At 42.7% G+C, this 18,653-nt stretch overlaps 1 protein-coding gene across 1 annotated transcript in view; it reads left to right on the top strand.

Annotated features, from left to right (window-relative positions):
• The window catches only part of LOC126162739 (superoxide dismutase [Cu-Zn]-like), a 170,375-nt gene that overhangs the window by 30,512 nt on the left and 121,210 nt on the right, over positions 1-18,653 (top strand). The window lies entirely within an intron of this gene.

The raw sequence follows: 18,653 nt of genomic DNA on the forward strand, positions 1-18,653 counted from the left end.
GTGTTCTGTTTCTGAGGAAGGGATATGGTACACATGTAAATCGATGTGAATAAACGCGCTGAGTCACATGTTAGCTAGTCAGTGAAACAGTCTGAGAGGAGAATGAAATTTTTATACTGCAGCGGAGTGTGCGCTCACATGAAACGTCCTGGCAGATTAAAACTGTGTGCTGGATTGAGACACGATCTCGGGACCTTTGCCTTTGGCGGGCAAGTGCTCTACCAACTAAGATATCCAAGCATGACTCACGGCCCGTCCTCACAGCTTTAGTTCCACCAATACCTCGTCTCCTACCTTCCAACTTCAGAGAAGCTCTCCTGCGGACCTTGCAAGACTAGCACTCCTGGAAGAAAGGATATTGCGACGACATGGGTTAGCCACAGCCTGGGGGATGTTTTCAGAATGAAATTTTCACTCTGCTGCGGAGTGTGCGCTGATATGAAACGCCCTGGCAAATTAAAACTGTGTGCTGGATTGAGACACGATCTCGGGACCTTTGCCTTTCACGTGCAAGTGCTCTACCAAAGCTTTTTTAATTTTTTTTAACAAACCTGTTATTAGAATTACGTGGGAACGAAAAATGAATTGGGAGCGAGATTCGATCCAAGCCCTCCATCTTCTGAAACTTTTTCTTTAATTGAAAGAAAAGTGAGAGCGGTTTTGTTTTCTGATGGCAAAAATGATTAGTGCATGACTGGGAATCGAACCTGGGCCGCCTACCACTTTTTAAAAAAAAAAAAAAACGAGCATAGTCAGCGGCAGGCTGGAGGAGGCCTGGCTACCCCGTCTCCCCCCTCCCACTATCGAAGCGCTCCATCTCATTTTTTTCTGTTTTATATATATAATATGCAACAAAAACAAGGGAGCCATACGCCAAAATTTATAATGATAATGTGAACTAAAAAGGGCCATCTTGCCCTCTGGGATCACCTTGTCGAAGCGGGCGGCCAGTAAGAGGCGGTCGTCATTGCAATGGACTTCACCAGTCATCAACCATTGGACAACCGGAGCCACTGCACACCGTCAGAGGCTGTTTCGAATGGCTCTGAGCACTATGGAACTTAACATCTTAGGTCATCAGTCCCCTAGAACTTAGAACTAACTAACCTAATGACATCACACACATCCATGCCCGAGGCAGGATTCGAACCTGCGACCGTAGCAGTCCCGTGGTTCCGGACTGCAGCGCCGAGAACCGCACGACCCCCGCGGCCGGCAGGCTGTTTCGGCTACCGTGGGGGGAATCGTGGAAACATCACGTCTGCAAGTCAACTTCTTCTCACACCCGGCACACCCCAGGTGGGTGGAGGGTCCATGAATGACGACCCTAAACAGTTAGCAAAAGTTTTCGGTGTTGCGTTCTGTTTGATAACACCAGGAACTCATTGATCATGTATTGCCACAAATCGAGGACTTCCTTTTCGCCGTCGCAATACATGTAGTGTATCGCTATTCCTTGTGCCCAATTGTCCACATTCACCCGGGTCATCGGGAAATAGATGCGGTCGCGATGACAGAGGTTCAGGGGCACGATCGAATCATAGGTGCGGCGTGGGAGGACAGGCAGTATCTGTTGGATCGGTTTCCAGCACTCGCATGCGGGGCCACAGTTCAGTCTGTGTTCGTCCGTATCTACCGTCGCGCAACGGGGCACAAGGGGTCGTCAGTTAGGTGAATGGCATGTAGCCTTCGTCGGATCGGAAACTTCTCGTTAGTAACCACATATCACGTCGATCCACTACAGTGCACAGGAAGGGCGCATGGATGGCTTACCAAACCCGCGTCCACTCAACCGTGGTGTGGCGTCATGCAATGTCATTAGCAGTGGCCCCGGTTGTCCAGTGGTTGATGACTGGTGAAGTCCATTGCAATGACGACCGCCTCTTACTGGCCGCCTGCTTCGATAAGGTGATCCCAGAGGGCAAGATGGCCCTTTTTAGTTCACATTATCATTATAAATTTTGGCGTATGGCTCCCTTGTTTTTGTTGCTTATTATATATATAAAACAGCGTTGGAGGACGCTGTAATATATCTTTGTTGCCGGATTCCGTGTCTCCGGTAGAACTCCCAACACATAGCTGTGCTCCACGAAAAATGTCCTATTATGTGATAGCGAGGGCGATAAATGTCCAACAGGGACCGGTGGGCACAGCATGTGTGGGGCCACCTCTGTTATCAGGATGCCAGGAAGATTGTCTATCGGTGAAAGCCAGTGTTGCCGCATTGAGCGAAGGTCTGTATCACTCTGCGCTTGACGTGAGCGAGTCCAACACCTCCTTTGTGTAAGGGTAAAGTAAGAGTAACGAAGCGGATCTTAAAAACTGCACCAACGTTCACCACGTGTCCAAACACTTACTGTATCGTAGAAGCCATCGTGTCAGTCATCGGTAACACATGGGCGTCATGATTAAGTTGAGAAGCCATGTACACATTGACGTACTGAGTTCGTTGCAAAAAATCCAACAATCTAAATTTGTTGAGACGAGCCTCTATGCGGAGTCGACGAAGACCTTACGATACGTAAAGGCCGCCGTACGTTATATTTATCGATGGAGCGATATCCTTAAACATTTGAGTATCGGAACCTTTGTCAGGGGTACATCCAGTTCTGCAGGCATGCCTCGTCCCACCTCCATGTAGCATGATTTCCGGAGGTTGATCACACTGCCTGCCACCACCCCATACTGATGGAGCCAGGAAAGCGCCGTTCGTATTTCGTCACCAGTCCACGCTAACATCACATCATCGGCGTGTGCTCCACATCGAAAGGTCACGGAGCAGAGGCTAAAACCTCCCAAGCATTTCTGCAGTCCGTGAAGAGCTGGTTCGAGGGCAGACCCTATCTGAAGGACCTGTTGATATGGACGGGGGGCGGACCGATAGTCGTTTACCATAATCCGGGATACCGATGTGTTGTGTTCCATAACTGCTGGAAACCATGTTCGACGCTATCGAAAGCAGGGTCCAAATCCAGCGCAACAACAGCGCTGCGTAGGCGGCAAGTTTGCATCAGCGCCACATCGTCTCTATATGTGCTCAGAGTCGTCAACACATTAGTGTGGCCCCCGAGGTAGGTCTGACCAGTGTGAACGGCCACCATTGCCGTAGGTTTGAGCCTCTCACGGAGGATGCGTGTCAACAGTTTGTAATCGGTATTTAGCATTGTCAGTGGTCGAAACCCATGTTGGTGACAGCCTCCTTCGGATTTAGCCGCCGGAATAAAGAGACCCTCAGTGAAATCAGATGGTACTAGAAAATCGGGGTTCAGGAGTTCTCTGTACATCCTAACCAACATTGGGCCCATAAGATCAAAAAAACCTTTTTGTAAAACTCAAGAGGGAGTCCGTCAGGGCCCAGTGTTTTGTTGGGAGCACCACCCAACATAGCCTCTCGTAGTAGAAAATGGAAATGAGCGTAAGGCATTGTTGGCCAGGAGGCCCCATCGGGGGAAGTTTGGCCGCCGAGTGCAAGTTTGATTTCAGTCGACGCCACATTGGGCGACTTGCGTGCCGGTGATGAGGATGAAATGATGATTAGGACAACACAACACCCAGTCCACGAACGGGGAAAATCCCCAACATGGCCTGGAATCGAACTCAGGCCCGCTGCATGCTCAAACTCGGTACCTTCCATTTCGCAGGCAAGTGCGCTACCAACTAAGACCCCAAGCATAACTGACGGACCTTCCTCACAACTTTAGTTCCACCAGTACCTCGCCTCCCAACTCCAAACTTGACAGAAGCTCTCCTGCGGACATTGCAAGACTAGCAGTCCTGGAAGAAAGGATATTGCGGAGACATGGGTTAGCCAGAGCCTGGGGGATGTTTTCAGTACGAAATTATCACTCTGCAGTGGAGTGTGCGCTGATATGAAACGTCCTGGAACATTAAAACTGTGTACTGGATCGAAACTCGATATTGGTACCTTTGCCTTTCGCAAGCAAGTGCTCTACCAACTGAGCTACACGATCACGACTCACAACCCGTCCTCACAGCTTTAGTTCCGCCAGTAACTCGTCTCCTATCTTCCAAACATCCTTCCTTCTAGCAGTGCTAGTCTTGCAAGGTTCGCAGGAGAGCTTCCGTGAAGTTTGGACGGTAGGAGACGAGGTACTGGCGGAACTAAAGCTGTGAGGACGGGTCCTGAGCCGTGCTTAGGTAGCTCAGGTGGTAGAGCACTTGCCCGCGATAGGCAAAGGTCCCGAGTTCGACTCTCGGTCTGGCACACAGGACGTTTCAGTCTAAAAGTAGTTGATGAGACGCACCTTGCATTGCGCACTAAAGCTCTACTTCCAACATATTTTACGTATGTATAACATCATCTTGTTAATTGCCAGGCTGACGGAATAAAGTAAAGCTGAAGTTCGACCTACACCCACAGTCTGGAACACCCTGGTTCATTTTTAGGGCTAGTCATTCTTATTTGTGTTTTCTATCCATTTCATCGATTATTTCGGAAGAATTGGGAAATGATTACTTTAAAAAGCTAATAGCGATTTCTTCACAGATTATTTTCCAACTGATCTCTATTGTTCCATGTTTGAAACCGAGGGACCTTCCTCTTTTTTTCCGTTGTTGAACAGCGGACGGTAATCCCTGCTATTTTGCCCCCGGTGAAGCATGACGCAAGATTAAATAAAAGGTAGAGATAAGTCTAGCGGTTGCCCAACGATGTGCAAAAACGCGGTAAATGCCTTGGACACTTGTTGGACGGCAGCTCGTGAGTACAAAATTTATTTAATTTCATTATAGTGGTAGTTTTTAGAAGACAAAGCGTTGATGGTCTGCATAAGGTGATAAGGTCGAATTATGTAATTTCCTTGCACGTACGAAATTTCACTGGTACAAGAACTCAATATTGGAGTAGGTGTATAACTGAGGAGCCCGCATGTGTGTTTTTAAGTCTCAAAGTGTACCAATTCTGACGTCGGCGAAGGGGGATTGTTTTCATGTGAATAATACAATATGCGTTACTCCTGCGTCTATAATTTGGACGTCAGTACTAAACTTCACAAAACTTAACAGTCCTACACAACGTAAGAGTTACTGAAATAAAGACTCCTGAATAACCGTAAACTGTATGAGCATTGTTTGGAGTTGTTGGTTCAAATGGCTCTGAGCGCTATGGGATTTAACATCTGAGGTCATCAATCCCCTAGAACTTAGAACTGCTTAAACCTAACTAACCTAACGACATCACACACATCCATGCCTGAGGCAGTATTCGAACCTGCGACCGTAGTAGTCTCGCAGTTCCGGACTGAAGCGCCTAGAACCGCACGGGCACCGCGGCCGGCTTTGGGGTGGTGCCTTATCAGAAATGTCTGGAATGCTGACGAATGGGATCGCATAATTTTCATTTATATGTATATGTCTGGGGCAGTATACAATTAGACTGTCATTTGTCTGCATATACGATGGAAACGTTGCGAATACTGTTGAACAGTCACAAATTACAGACAAGCAATTTTTAAATAAGAGCCGGCAACGCACCAGACGCTAACAGTAGCACGTTTTTGTTGTTATTTATATATGATTCTACTACATGCCTGTAATTTCTTTTATAGTTTCGTAGTGAGCAGGAAAATGAACTGGTATCTCCCTCTACGTACGAGTTTTGGTTACAAAGCGCGAAGAGTCACGACGTTGGCAAGATCATTGACAAAGACGAATGACTGCCATATTCAGAGCCTTTGTACCACACAATTCCCAGAAAATTACTGTTCAGCTACCAAATGGGATTGAATGAACTGGACTCGAGCCGTCGGCAATCCTTGCCTTGTCTACGTCTCCAACGCATTACCGCAAGCAAATTCCATCCATGTTCTTACTTCTGTACTATCACGCTCCGACATACGTCTTTAACATCTAATTTCCACATTCTCCATTGTGTTCCTATGTTCAATCTCTTTCGTTTTTCAGCTAAATGTAGTTTTAAAAGCGTGTTAGTAACGCCCTTGCAACTAAAGTGAAGATGAAACTACACACACTGTTGTATTTCACAAGGAAAGTATGTAGAGTAGAAAAATTATCTTTTGGATTACTTAAGCGATAACCGGACCTGACATCAGAGATAACCTTTGTGACTGAATTGTTAACAGATACGCAGCTTAGAAAAAACGAATACTTTAAGTTGATACTTGATACTCTTTCATATCTTTCTGTATTCCACACACAACCATTTCAGGGTCTCAATATAATGTTCATGGGTGCAAAAGCTCAATGATTCACTGTTAAGTTACTTAACTCTTATCCAGCAGATAACTAGCACTATGGGACTTAACATCTGAGGTCATCAGTCCCCTAGAACTTAGAACTATTTAAACCTAGCTAACCTAAGAACATCACACACATCCATGCCCGAGGCAGGATTCGAACCTACGACCGGTCACGCGGTTCCAGACTGAAGCGCCTAGAACCGCACGGCCACACCGGCTGGCGAAACATCTGGAAGTGGTTAAGCGACATGTGTGGTAAAATATTACAGTACTTACATGTAGGTGGTGCATCCATATCATTATCACGTTACATTTATCATATTTTTTACAAAAATATTTCGTTTTTTAATTTTTAATATTAGTCACCATGCTAATTAAATCGAATATTTTGAAATAGGATTGTCACTAAATGAGCAAAATAGTTATGCGATTTCATGTGATAAAAATTCCTGAATACAGAATTTTTGACTGAAAGTGACATGTATCTAGGCAGTCTCTACCAATTTTATCAATGCATTAAATTTTATGTTCATTTTGCAAGTCACTGACTTGCATCCTTTTGAAAATAAACGCTAATATATCCCTTCTGGTTGGAGATTCACGAACTATGAAGCGCAAGGCGTCGCCATCTGCTATATTTCATGGGCCTAGATGACAGCGTTTCACATGGTAATCAAGAACAGGTAACTGTTTACTGTTTTGAGGTTATTTTCAGCGTTAAGTTCCAGTTCTGCGTAGATCACTGAGGTACATTGAAACTGTATTGAAATAATGTCTTCAAGTGATAGTAATACTGTGTCTATGAATTTGGTTAAGAAAAGTAGGATAGGGTTAAGAAGAATAGAGTCATCTGAAAAGTTCAGAATTAAAAAGGTCCAAGCTTCAAGACGTATCATATGTCTCCTATTCAGATAAAACAGTTTGTGCTAGGAGTTCAATCTGCCATTGCGGATGCCACCGTAATTTGCCATGAGGATGCCTTTATACTAATTCACACTAAATAAACAATTTTCTAAGTAGGGACCTTCAAGTCGTTTATCTCCAAGGTTTTATGTAACTAGAACCATTGAAAACACACAGGCCAAGAAAGGGAGAAGAATCAGCATCTAGAACATATCCAGTGATTTATTGTGCTGGGAGAGATGGTACAAAAGTTCAACTCTGTAAAAAAGCTTTTCCTATCAGTCATGATGCAACATCAGAACGAATACAAGGATTAATATCTCCAATTAAAATCTGCAAAGTCACCTAATGACGAAGAGGAAAAAATGCAAATAGCAGAGCTCCAGCTAAGCTTCCAGAAATATGTGAACAAGTTTCTCAGCATATCGGTTATCCACTTCCAAACGCTTCATTTTAGTCATCATCATATTATTCGTTTTTTATTTGAAGAGTGACTACCAACAATGAGTATGGAAACACGTACATGAATGTAAACCACTTGAAGATGGGTCAACTCGAAACCGATTGTGTATTAAATATAATCGCCTTCTGTTGTGTCTGGTAGTTATTACTCTACACCCTCTTAAGTAGTTATATTCAATATGCAAGGAAGGAAAGGGGAGAGGGGAGATGCACTATGTAACTCTTCTTTCCTGTTTCTTATGGACACATTTCAGTGGCTCCTTGCTGGGCACAAGGATTGTGTGCAACTTGATTGTCACTTAGTTTGTTTGCGGCCTACTGGCGAGTGAATTACCACTGGTGTGTCTGAGAACCTCTTGTTAGTCTAATCTTGTACAGTAGTACTTCTAGATCAACAGTATCAGATACTGTTCTCATCCCCAGTGGTTGCTCGTAATACCAAAAAAAAAAAAAAAAAAAAGCTAAGAACCTATGTAGCTCTCTACATCATGATGCTTACTCACGATATATTGTTCACGGCTAATGTGCATGGCAGTATATGAGCACGAAGGACAGTTTGTCTTTTCAAATCGACAGCACTATGTGTTGCATTTACTAAACTACTTACACTTTACCTGTCAGGTCACGTCACAAAGGGATACGAAAAAGAAAATCATTCACAGACAATTCATTAAGTGTCCAACAAACGAATATTGCTTCTAAAGGAATCAATGTCTGAGCACCAATGTCTGGATCATCAGTATGTAGTGTGTGGTGTGTAATGTCTAGGTTTCGTACTTACCTTGAACATGATCCACTTGAAGAACTTCGCAAGTCCACGTCCACAGTGTCACACTGGCTACACGGGTATAGGAGAGTGCATAAAACAGATGACGCAAGGCTTATCATAAGAAAGAGTACGTAGATTTCACATGAAGAATGAAATGTAGAAAACTTTGTTTAAGATGTGCGCGGTATTTGTTGAATGCTGCCAGAAAATAAATGGTTCGAATGGCTCTGAGCACTATGGGACTCAACATCTGAGGTCATCATTCCCCTAGAACTTAGAACTACTTAAATGTAACTAACCTAAGGACATCACACACATCCATGCCCAAGGCAGGATTCGGACCTGCGACCGTAGCAGTCGCGCGGATCCAGACTGGGCCGCCATTTCTTCCAAAGGAATCATTGGCCCATTTTTCAGATCCGAAACGATTACTGCATCACGCTATCTGGACATTCTTCGTGAATTTGTGGCGGTACAAACTGCCTTAGACGACACTGCGAACACCTCGTGGTTTATGCAAGATGGTGCCCGGCCACATCGCACGGCCGACGTCTTTAATTTCCTGAATGAATATTTCGATGATCGTGTGATTGCTTTGGGCTATCCGAAACATACAGGAGGCGGCGTGGATTGGCCTCCCTATTCGCCAGACATGAACCCCTGTGACTTCTTTCTGTGGGGACACTTGAAAGACCAGGTGTACCGCCAGAATCCAGAAACAATTGAACAGCTGAAGCAGTACATCTCATCTGCATGTGAAGCCATTCCGCCAGACACGTTGTCAAAGGTTTCGGGTAATTTCCATTCAGAGACTACGCCATATTATTGCTATGCATGGTGGATATGTGGAAAATATCGTACTATAGAGTTTCCCAGCGCCATCTGTTGTTGAAAATTGTAACTACTGTAATTTCGAAAGTTTGTCTGCCTGAAAATGTACTGTTGTCCCAAGCATATTGCAACAAACGGTGTATTTCTATCGCTGCTCGTTTAGTTTTTATTGCCGTTTCAAATATACCGGTCATTTTTCAAACACCCTGTAGCAGAGCCCACAGTCGGAGCTGGATACTGTGTCACAACTTCCTCGTGACATGATTTTTAACAAGATGGCGCACCATGATATTTTGCGAACATCGTGAGGGATTTCTTGGATACTGAGTGCCCAGATCGCTGAATTGAGAGAGGTTGTCCATCGATTGCTTGGACTCCTAGAAGCCCAGACATTGCGCCACTTGATTTTTTTTTCTGTGGGTGTTTATCTAGAATCAAGAGTACTAGCCAGCATTTCGCGATCTACTTTTTCTACGCCATCCCGTTCGTGCAGCTATCACAAATGCTACGACTGCAAGGCTGCTAAACACTTGGGGAGAAGTGAAATACAAATTAGATGTTTATATGCGCCACTAATGGTGCGCATATCGAGGTGTATTGGGTGTGTGAAAACATTTTGAGTTACCATAATTGTCGGAATACACTGTCAATAAATATTTAAATTACTTCTCAAGTTATTATATTTTATATTGTTGTATGTTTAACACGAACGACCTGTATCCTGACATTGTACTCAGTTGAACACACTTTCAGCTTCTTTCAAAGAGATGTGTCAGATAACCTTCTCTTCCCACATTTAATTGAGAAATCTATCCTTCCGGAAAGTCAAATGCTACTGCTATGCTATACTGAAGAAAGGTTAATCTCCACTATCACCAACGACCGGGAGGAATTTCATCCTACACTGATACATTTGATAGGTTTTTATATTCTGTTAGCAAGGACAAGTATTTTGTAAGCAGTATTCGATATATTTTGCTTGCTAATTAACATAAAATGGAACACTTGAAAATGTTTGAATATATTTAAGTACTTACGTGACTTGACATGAATTGACCGTGGTGGTTGGATGCCGCGAGATTAGGAATCAGATCACTTCCCTTTGCAGCTGACGGAGCCTCTCACGCGTTCGTTGATCGTAATCAGCCAATGTTTCCGTGGAAATTCTCCATTGTTGACACAAACTGTTGACCTCTTTAGTTTTCTCTTTGCTTCGCAACGGCTGGGGCGCAAACAACGGTGCGTTAAATTGCTCTATAATTACATTACTTGATGGATTTCTCTTATTTAATGAAAATGAAAATAAATAGTCATGTGTAATTATATTAAAGAGGAATTTGTGTCGCTAGCCGTCAGATTTGACCAGTCGCGTAAAGATAATGTCTTTTGTGACCGTACTTATTGGGGATATTTTAATCTGTGTTTCTCTATAACGTTGTTGCTTTATATATTTTCGTTGCTACTTATTATCTTTGTGTGCACCCCAGCTGTGGTGCTCACAATACTAGACAGGGCTGTTGATTAAATACTAGCTTCGATTTCCTCACGATATATGTGATACGTTCGTCTGTTCCTTCCTTTTTATTTCGTACTGTGTAGTGTGTACCGTCATCTCCACTCGAGCTGCGGAGCTTTTTTTGGTACTGAATACTCGTACATATTCTTTCTGATAAATCTTTCTTGTTTAATCTGTGACTGAGAATCGTATTTGTTGTCGAATTACCTTTTTGTGATGAACAAATCCTCAATCAAAACTGTCTACTTCATTTACAGTTCACAATGAGGCCAAAGATATGACGTTATAGTCGCCATTGAACCATTGCAGGCATTTTCTTTGAAGATATAAAAAGGGGAGTTGTCATGACGTCACAAATTTGATGTCGACTTCCGCCTTGTTAGTTAACCCAAATATTAGCGTCTGGTGGACATGTTTTGGTCGTAAATGACAGATTTACTGGTATACTAATCATTCTCATTGTAGTCAAAAATCTAAAACAATCATATCTCACTCGTAACTGGACTGGTTCAAGCGATATTTTCTTTTATATACATGATGTTTTGTTATGCAGTTTACTTTGACTCTAGTGCTTTCATTTCTGTCACTAGACTTTAGATTTACGATCTGTCCAACTCGGAAAGCTCTCTGAGTGGAGACTGAGAGAAAGAAAAGTTGGAAACCGACCAACCGTAGCAAGACATTTTCTCAAATTTTTTTGAAGGATGGCACAGACCGAACATCAATTTCGTCAGTCCGTATTCAGGAAAATTCTGGATTCCGAAAGCAGTCTTTTCACATCACATACTTCTCTTCCGTTTATTCGAAACTTGTAACAAAAAGAAAGTTACATTCTAACGAAATGTGTCGTATTACTGAATACAATTCCATTAAAACCAGTAAAACGTCTAAAAATGCTTTCCCGACGCTGTGTTATTCACGAAAGCACTGCAACATTTTCTGTTTAAAACAACCGTTGCTTGCACTGGACAGAAATTGAGAACGAGAAGCAATTGTAAACAACAGTCTGCTAATTTCTGGGGCATATAACGTAGCGGCGCAGGCTTCAAAGCAACGTACAACGTACATCTGTAGCGCCATCTCCTCTTATAATACTTCGATTGCATTTTTAGTACGTCATTGGTCAAAGAAGACATTAAGAATCCCAGTATGCACTTCATACTTAGTTTTTACAACGAGTCCAAAGCATAACGTGTGAAAAGTGTAACGAGTCAAGAGCTAGCGTGTGTTGCACATTACCTCAACGCATAGTGCAGTGACTGCGAACTACGGAGAGAAGCAACTATCGGCCTTTCGCTTATGGTTCACAGTCGCTTTGATACAGAGTATTTCAGGAACAGCTTGTTTGATATTGGGAACACTGTGCATTATGTTAAGTGAGGAAGTAAGACCATTGTGAATAATCGACTTGAAAAGTGCTAATCACCAAGTGCCAGAACGTGAGAGTGAATCGATATTATATGAGGAGGGAGTACCTGGTGAACGCCTATAACAACGGTGCATTATGAAAAAATGTTATCACGAAGCTCATTGATGTTCTTTCTATCCAAGACGAAACTTTCACTTTACGCTTGGGATCTCCTCTTGTTGACGTAATGGCATTCACATTACACGTAAGGTAGATAAGGGACAGGGATATAACATGTCCGAAGTATATAAAATAAAAAGCAGTGGCCGTGGCAAGTTTTATCCTAAACAAACAGACAACGTTCTTAATCAACAGAGTTATGAAATACTAGGTAAATACAGGATTCTAACATTGTTTTAACCGAAAAGGTTCGGATTAGAGCTCTCTGCGTGACCCTGAATGTAAAAGTGACTACATTTGACAAAATGTGTTGCTTAGGTCCAAGTCTAAGCTAAGAGTATCGTTGTTTGGCGTAGACAGATTGTGTTGCATTACGTCCATTTTGTTCAGTGTATTGTTCATCACCGTTAATGTCAGTTTTATCACGTTGTATATTCTACCCTTTGATATTGTATACGTTCTACCCCTACATTCTATTTGTCGAAGTGAAGTATTCATAATATATAGTAATTACATCTCACAGATGTAGATATGATATCAGAGGTCACAAGAGACCTGTAATATAAGACTCTTTGTCTCCCAACCACCAGTTTCATGTTTCTACCCTGTGATAGTTATGTCCAATATGACCAAGATGTGTTGCCGTTTAGTTTTCGACAGCTTTAGCTTGTACAGACGACAATTTGTGTACCACAGATAATGAATTATATTGTGATCACATTGACATGATTATAATTAGATTTAAACATCTATAGGGTTGTGTTTCTTTTATATCTACACAATTTCAATATCATAAGAGACACATTCTTGACACACACGTCTTATGATTTAGGTGTACACAATATTTAAGTAATCCTATATTTCTACTCTAATGTATGCAAAATGTTCTTATGTTACAAAGGTCAATATGTATACATTTATTTGAAAGTCTTTTGTATCAGATGTCACTCATGATGGGCTCTACCCTCAAATATTGGCCTGGTAGTTAAATATTCTTACATGCATCTCTTGGTACAGCAAGATGTCATTTAAAAAACAACATATTCCTCGAATTCCATTCCATATATATCAAAATGACGCCCATTGTAGCATCAGGCTAGAATCTTTTCCCTGCTCAAGGGTATGTGATGGTACCGTGTGGTTATAACTAAACCGACGGTGTTCCGAAGGCTACAGTGAGGGCTGCATACATCGCAGGACGCTGAAACATCGTGGGTGTGTTCTTTAATCGGTGCGCTAGTGCAATGTGAAAGAAGAAGAATATTTCCAATTTCTGGCACCAGGTGAAAACATGGCGCTGAAAGCAGTCAGAATGTGATGTGAGTGCAGGAAAATGGGAGGAACGATCTAACGTATGATAATGCTGATTGTGGCATGTTTATTAGGATATGGTTACAAGTTACAACATGTATTCAGTATGGTCTCCCGAATCAGCAACATGCTGCATCTGTAACATAGCATGGTCGACAGTTGCTTGCAGCGTACCTAGTGTAATCACAGATATATGTCGTCGTATGCTATCCTTCCATATCAGAAAGAATCTGGATACATTCCTGATAGACATGATCTTTCAAATATTCCCACAACCAGAAGTACGGCTCTCGAAGGTCACACGTTTGGTAATTGCCTACTGATGGTGCGGTCGTCACGTAAGGTTTCTCGAACCAAGCGACATGTGGTGTCACCCCATCTTGAATGAAAATAGTGGGTTGCGTTCTTGCGAAAACGGAATCATATGTTGCACAATGAGATCTGACTATTTGCCTAACATGCCTTCGAGGTGTCATCTCCTCGAAGAAAAACGGACAGAGAATGAAAGAGATTGTGAAACCACACAACACAGTCACATAAGCTGAGTGTAGTGGATATTCCTACACAACATGTGGTGGAGCAGAACTCCATATGCGACAGTTCTGTGAATTCACGGCACCGTGTAGAGTAAAATGTACCTTGTCCGTCCAAAGAACATTCCCAGGCCACATGTCACCCATTTCTATGCATGCCAAAAAACTAATGGCAAAGTCATGGCATTGTAGCCATTCTTGGAGCTTCATATGGTGCACATTCTGAATCTTATAGGGAAACCAGTGTAAAATTTGCCACAAAAACTTTTGAACTGCTTATCGGAGGGAGACACGGCTAGAGCCCAGGCTGCAGAATTTGATAGATGTGCCGCCTGTTTGGCTATAGCTACAACAACTTCATCGACAACTACCATGAAAATGGGCCGCCTTCCTCTCCCTACTGCACCACCTAATTCCCTTGTTTCTTCAGACCTTTTTATCATATCGTTAGCCAATTTCTTGACATGGAGATCAGTTTAGCTACCGTTTCTGTTCTGATAAGAACTTCACCAGCAGCGCCCGGTCTTTCTTCTCAGTAGCCATTGTGTTTTGTATGGAAAACTTCAACCATATTAGCTCTTTACACCAACAGTTACTTCACAAAAGAAATCAACGCGCGTCACAGAGCAACAGATAGCAACTGATGCCAAAACAGGAAACATTTCACATTCTGACCGAGCGAGGTGACGCAGTGGTTAGCACACTGGACTCCCATTTGGGAGGATGACGGTTCAGTCCCGCGTCCGGCCATCCAGATTTAGGTTATCCGTGATTTCCCTAAATGCAAATGCCGGGGTGGTTCCTTTCAAATGGCACGGCTGACTTTCTTCCCCATCCTTCCCTAATCCGATGAGACCGATGACTTCGCTGTTTGGTCTCTTCCCCCAAACAACCCCTCCTCACATTCTGATTGCTGCAGCTCCATATTTTTACCTGGTGGCAGAAAGTGGAACTATTATTTTTTTAACATGCTCCGTGAGCACAACAATTAATGAACGTACCTACATGTTTCAGTGTCCTGTGACGTATACAGCCCACACTGCACCACTCAGAACATCGTCAGTTTAATTATAACCATCTGGTACATAGTTACGATATGAAGAAAGTGCGTGGTAGAGGGCACTTCTCATTCTACCAGTTAGTAGGGCTTCTTTCTGTTCCAGTGACGTCTGGACTGTGAAAGAATGACTGCTAAAACACCTCTACGGATAATGTAATTAATCCAACCTTGTTTTCTCGATCTCTGTGAGACTGAGCCGGCCGCAGTGGCCGTGCGGTTCAAGGCGCTCCAGTCCGGAGCCGCGCTGCTGCTACGGTCGCAGGTTCGAATCCTGCCTCGGACATGGGTGTGTGTGATGTCCTTAGGTTAGTTAGGTTTAAGTAGTTCTGAGTTCTAGGGGACTGATGATCACAGCAGTTGAGTCCCATAGTGCTCAGAGCCATTTGAACCATTTGAGACTGATACATGGGGGTTCTGGCGTATTCCTAGATGTGTTCTTGAAACTTAATATGTTTCATGGGGTAGTTGACATATGCCAGTTTAGTTTTTTCACCATCCCATGACTCTCTCCCACAGGACAAACAAATCCCTGATAATCCGTGTTGTCATTCTTTGTATACGTCCATTACCCGTCGTCAGTCCTACATAGAATAGAATCCACACTCTTGAGCAACATTCTGGGTGGTAGGCACGAGTGTTTGGTAAACACCTATCCCTGAAGAAAGTTCCCTGGACCAGTGTCTTTATGTGCCAGTTCCTGGAAGTGTACCTTCCCAGAAGTCGACAGGGATTATAACACGCCATACCATATTGCTCGAATGATCCGCAGTCGTTGCAAGACGACGGTTAATGAGGCTAAGAGTGTCCCCAACTTTGGTACGAAACCTTCTACCATAGTGAACTTCCTGTTGAGTCTCCACCAGGTACCCTGCTCCTTCAGCGGCCTCTACATTTTAGATGGTGCTTGATATGAGCTTAAAACGGAAGTAGGGGACATATTGCTAATGATGCTTTCGTGACTGGAATATATCGTTCTGACACATGCTTGTGATGTTTTCACTGCTTCCCATCAGAGTAACTCTTGCATAAGACCTGATCTCTGAGTGTTTTCACGAGACTTGAAGAACGAGGCCCTTCAATCTTCCTTCCACGGGCGCATGGTTCAAAAGTCTACAATCAGTACATCAGTTCAACGCGGGGTAACAAGACTAACCAGTTACGAATTTGGAGAAAAAAATTCGTCAGCCCATTGCACACTCACAGATGGATCGTTAAGCCTTTACAGCTGGCACAACAATCGAGTTAAGTGATCACGCGTGTATTGCCTCTACGTGAGGATGAGGAAGTAGCGACCAGTGAGACATCTGTGTTTCAAACTGACATACGTAAACAAGGGTAAATGAAAGGACGCGACGGAGTGGAAAACGTCTTTGGCCATGTCCATGGCAGTACGGTGTTTGAAGTTTCTGGATTTGTTGGCGTTTCGCGTGAGTGGGGACTGTCGAACTGTCTACAAGCAGTGGTGTAACACATGTAGCCACGAAACACGACGTCGGAGTTGTGACCAGAAAAAATCGTAATAGACAGCGACCGGAGACGCGTTTCATGATTTGTGAATCAAAGTTGCTTCGAAACCGGACGCGAATTGCTGCAGCCAGTGAATGAAGGTCCATCCTAACCTTGTAACGTTACGTGAATATTTGCGAGCTAATCGGCTGCCTGGAGCTGGTACAAAAAGAGCTGAGTTTGTTGCACATCTGAACGTTAGCCGGTCCAGGTCCCAAGGCCCACCGCAACAGTACCGGCTTGCGGTTAGATGACCGGTACGAGCGAGTCCAGGTGCAAAGACTAGAATCGTCGCCGGAAATGGGGAAAATCCCGGAGCAGGGATTTTGGACCAGCTTTTATTCGCTTGGCCTTTGTGCAGGGGTGCTCCAAGAAATGGCGTAGTGTCAGATAATCTTAAAGATGGTTAATTTATTGCTCTTTGAGATTCGATGATAACTCACAGTCAAATATCAGAGCAAATCTGTATACATATTTGATCTTAGAAAAGTGAGGCATGTACAATACCACAACAGTATATCAATATCCTTAAAACTACATAAGTTAATATTTCACAACGAATAGACATTTCCACATTGAACCTCTGAATTAACCACATTTAATCACTTCATGATGTTTCAACAAACGATATCTCAGATGATAGCATTGCACAATAGTTATATTCCCTGAGAACCACTCATCTGGCTCTATTTTTTTATATTGACGTAAGAAGTCTTTTATAACTTTTTTGTTACGCAAATCTTTTTCAGAGCATCGTATTCTCCACATTTACACAGCAAATTAACATGGCATAAATACTCATATTTGGTAATACTTGTGTTTTTATTTAATGGACAGTTCACTGTCTTGCCAGTACAGTTGTTTAAATTTTGATTCTGAGTGCTATTAAAAAACTGTACTAATTTGAAGTGGTCAGTCGCATGTGTTAGAGAACACCGCAATTCTAAAGATAGCCAAAAGACACTTCTAGGAAGAAGGCGTAAATAAATTTTTAATATTTAACGAAGATTCGTTGTCATTCAGCATGAGCATACTTGCGAAAAAATACTGTCATACATACTTAAGGACAAACATTAATTTATAATTATCGTAAATTACCTGAGAGTGGCAAAATGTTTATAACATTTCTTTATTTAAATATCGCCGTAAAATATTATTTTATCTGGCAAGTGGTCAGCTTGAATCACATCATGTCTGTGAGCTTTAAGGATGATGTATTCTGTGGGGATGGCCGAAGGCAGAACGCTGCGGGAGTCAAGTGGAGACTGGGACTTCTAGAGTGAAGAGGTCAAGGGACGATTATGGACATTTTGTGGCGAGTTCTGCAAAGAGGCAGATCTGTCTAGAGTAACACATTAGATTTAGTCTATTTTTTGAAGGGTCTTCATAATTCGAGAGGTCCAAGGTGCTCCAGAGTAGTACTTTTGTTGCTTGATTTACAGAAAACCGGCCGCGGTGACCGAGCGGTTCTAGGCGCTTCAGTCCGGAACCGCGTGACCGCTATGGTCGCTACGGTCGCAGGTTCGAATCCTGCCTCGGGCATGGATGTGTGTGACGTCCTTAAATTAGTTAGGTTTAAGTAGTTCTAAGTTCTAGGGGACTGATGACCTCATAAGTTAAGTCGCATAGTGCTCAGAGCCATTTGAACCATTTGATTTTACAGAACTGAGAATGGACAAAGCATGAGTAACTATTCTTCGTATTATGTGTGTTAAATTTTGAATCATCATGTTGAACTTTGAACTATGTTTAGCTGGTGAATCTTTCGTGTATTGTGATGACGAAATGGTCTTAGTTTTCGTGAATCTTTGATGACTATTTAGTTTAGGGATTTTGCTGCCATTCTGGTTACAGGCCAACGATGGAAAAACTTTTTTGCTAATAATACCTTATTCTTATGTTTTTTAGGATGGTAAATCCAAATATGTTACTTAATAAACTGTATCACTGACCATTTCTTCACATTTTACAGTGAAATTTATCAAATTAAGCGATTTGTATAGAATTTAACAGTTT

Source organism: Schistocerca cancellata, chromosome 1, assembly GCF_023864275.1.
Source record: "Schistocerca cancellata isolate TAMUIC-IGC-003103 chromosome 1, iqSchCanc2.1, whole genome shotgun sequence".
Classification (NCBI taxonomy): Eukaryota; Metazoa; Arthropoda; class Insecta; order Orthoptera; family Acrididae; genus Schistocerca; species Schistocerca cancellata.